The sequence below is a fragment of the Oryx dammah genome, unplaced genomic scaffold (assembly GCF_014754425.2).
Source record: "Oryx dammah isolate SB20612 unplaced genomic scaffold, SCBI_Odam_1.1 HiC_scaffold_24, whole genome shotgun sequence".
Taxonomy (NCBI): domain Eukaryota; kingdom Metazoa; phylum Chordata; class Mammalia; order Artiodactyla; family Bovidae; genus Oryx; species Oryx dammah.
Window position 1 is genome coordinate 27,483,060 of NW_024070208.1, and position 3,401 is coordinate 27,486,460.

General features: G+C 40.7%; 1 non-coding gene across 1 annotated transcript; it reads right to left on the reverse strand.

The window, feature by feature from the left end:
• Window positions 1–289: 289 nt before the first annotated feature.
• On the reverse strand, window positions 290–396 carry LOC120883413. The gene has a single exon (XR_005725773.1). It is a non-coding gene; the product is annotated as a U6 spliceosomal RNA (small nuclear RNA).
• Window positions 397–3,401: the final 3,005 nt, after the last annotated feature.

Sequence of the window (3,401 nt, forward strand, 5' to 3'; positions counted from 1 at the left end):
CTTGCCTCCTTTGTCAAAGATAAGGTGTCCATATGTGTGTGGATTTATCTCTGGGCTTTCTATTTTGTTCCATTGATCTATATTTCTGTCTTTGTGCCAATACCATACTGTCTTGATGACTGTGGCTTTGTAGTAGAGCCTGATGTCAGGCAAGTTGATTCCTCCAGTTCCATTCTTCTTTCTCAAGGTTGCTTTGGCTATTCAAGGTTTTTTGTATTTTTTGTATTTTGTAATTGAAATTATTTGTTCTAGTTCTGTGAAAAATATCGCTGGAAGCTTGATAGGGGTTAAAAATATGGAACGCTTCACGAATTTGCGTGTCATCCTTGCACAGGGGCCATGCTAATCTTCTCTGTATCGTTCCAATTTTAGTATACATGCTGCTGAAGCGAGCACAAGTAGACCCTTTTCTAAGTAATGAGATGGAGCCCTCCTTCACACCAGCCAGGACCAGTAAGTAGCAGAATTCGAAAAGATAAGCTTCCCCTCTTATCTCAATATTGCTATTAGTTATACTTGTTCCCCAGGAAGCGATTAACAGAAAATAGCTCCTCTATATTTTTAATGAATGAGAGGCCCATTCCAACAAAAGCATGAAAACTTCAGATTGACTAGAGCCTTTTTTTTTTTTTTTTTAAATAACCTTTCCTTCTCCCTAGAGAGATGTCCGGGACTCACAATGAGGTGCTTTGTGAGCTTCCAGCCAAGGTTGATTTGGCACCTCCATCACAGAGAGCTTGTGCAGACTGTGACAGGCTTTCAAGGAAGCCACTTCCCACATGTGCTCCTTTGGTTCCCTCATTGGTGCTCGGGAACAGGAGGCTGGCTCCTCCCGGTGAGCTGGGTGCTATGACAGATTAGACTTTTATGCAAGAAAATCAGTCCTGCACAGTTGATGTACTGCTTTAAATTTAAAGACCCCTTGGGACCTGAAATTGTAAGGTAAGCAGAGCTCAGCCACAATTCTTGAACTTTCAAACTGTGAATGTAATTTGAGGACGTTTCTTAAAACTCTTTTGTTTAATGTGAAACTTTAACATGCTGCCTTCTCGGGCTGCTTTTAAGAATAACAGCTCACTGTCAAACATGCACATACAGCTCTGATTCTAAAAGACAAAAAAAAAAAAAAACCCACAAACCCATTGCTTTAAAAAAAAATTCTGCCAAAATGAAATAGTCACATTGATATGTTATACTTTTAAACTTGTGTGAACGTTCCCAGGATAGGCCAGGTTTTTTCTCTGCTCTCAGTGTAATCAGTATCCTTTAAAATGAGATCAAATTATCTTTGCCACTTGAAAATGGGTCTGTATGCAGGACTAGTGCTGTAGAGAGAAAATCCCAGTGGAATTGTAACCAAATGTCAGTCCAGGCCTGCGGGTCTGTATCTTAAGTGTCGCTGGGTGCCTGTTTAATTTTAAGCACGGGAGGAGAAGTAGTGAAACCCTGCTGTTACAGTGGGGTTGGCACTGCTCTGCACGAGGTGGAAGCTGCTGGGATCGGGTGCTGCCTGTGCAGGCCAGTTCCTTGTGATTGTGGCAAATGAAGTTGGGAGGCTAGAAGTTACTCTAATGCAGACTAAGAGTCAGAGGCTTGTTGGACAAAAGATGCTGCTGAACAAGTTCGACAGTATGCATGTAAAGCAGTTACTTGTCTAATGCTGTTAACAAAAATCCCAATCTTTCTGTAGAAATTTTTAGGTGCTTTTAATGTTTTCATTCAAGTTCAGACTCCGAGGGTGGAATACTGGATGCTTTCAGGTATCCAAATGATCTAAGAGCATCACTGTAAAATCTCTCTCTGTTGGAGGGGAAGAGAAGATGCTGAATCTTCTGTCTGTGCTCGGCAGGCCATAAAGGAGAAGACCTATACCTATATTCATGCTACTTCTTTTCTCTTAAATCTTTGCTGAGGTGCCTCTTCTCTCCTAGTTTGCCTTTGGCACTTCCATGAAGACTAAGTTAATTGTCAGTATCTTAAACTTGCCCTGAGATTTCCAAACCTCTTTTTGTGCCTTTTTCATGGAAAGCACCAACCTGCATCCACACAGATCAATTAGATTCTTGCTCATTATTGTCTTTCTCCCCATGACTTGTGGTCTATGTTGTTATACTGCCTCCAGGGCACATTCTTGGGATACAAGTTGCTTTCAGTTTTCAGGCTGAGAAGGTGAACCCCAGAGGGGCGAGGGTACCCTGCCTAAAGTCTGAAGTGGCAGTACAGGTGGGACCTGACCTGGACGCCATCTGCCTTCCAGTTTTTCTCCCTTCCAGGATTAAGATGCCTAATCTGGCCCCAGGTATTTCCATGAGCCTACCCTTTGAACCACATTACTGAAAAGCTGCACACTGTTTAAGCAAAGTACTTACTCACTCTAAGGATTAGAATGTCTAAGCTACCTTTGGCCTGAAGAGAAGAAAATTCCCTCACCAGGCACACAATAAAGAATGTGGGAGAACGGAGAGTGGCTCTCTGAGGATTTTTCTCCTTTTCTCATTGCCCTGTTTCTTGCTAGTTTGGGCACAATTAAAAAAAAAAAAAATGGCTCAAGAGAAAAGGTGAGGTTCCTAAGGAAATGAGGCTGGGGCTGTTTACTTTGTACAGCTAGGATATCCAGGATGCAAGGCTCACAAGGATAAGCAGTGGGCTTGGATTAGCATTCCAGTGCACCACCGCCTTGTGGGAAGAGTTATTTTTAACCTGACAATATTTCTGCACATCTGCAATCCAAATACCCTGTACGTGAGAATAAATATTTAGGCAATGTGTTAGCTTTGTTAACCAGACACTATATCACAGCCATTCTTAGGAATTCCTTTTCTTATTTTAGTAAAATTAAAAGCAGGAGGGAAAAAAAAAGAGTTGTGGGAGGAACAAAGGTGAAATATATTGCCTATATCAGTTCACGAAAAACTGCCTAATAAGGGATCATAATTTTTTTTTCAAGATTTCTCTCTTTATCTAAGGATGACATCTCCTCTATTGATCCACTGAAGCTCTTGTGTTTTTCATCTTTGAAAATCTTGATTCTTTTCCTCATAGCTGCATTCAGACTCTGATTTCTCAGCATTGCAATGTTTGGGGGAAGTTCCCCAAAGGTAGACAAAAGCACTAGAATATAAGACTAAAAATAAGAATTCTCTGTCACTGGAAACAACCAAACCCTGCTGAAATCACCACCATTACAGAATTCATATTTAAAGAATCTCATTTGCCTCTAGAGCTAATAGTTTCCTTTTGTTATTTTTTTTCACTTTTTATTGAATGAATGGAAGGCTGAAGGAAGAGCTGAATTTATCTTCTACAATTTCACATCCCATGTGACGTACATTCCTTCAATCATTCTACAAGTTTTTACTGAGATTACCCAGCATGCAAATCTAGGTAAACAAAAACCCTGA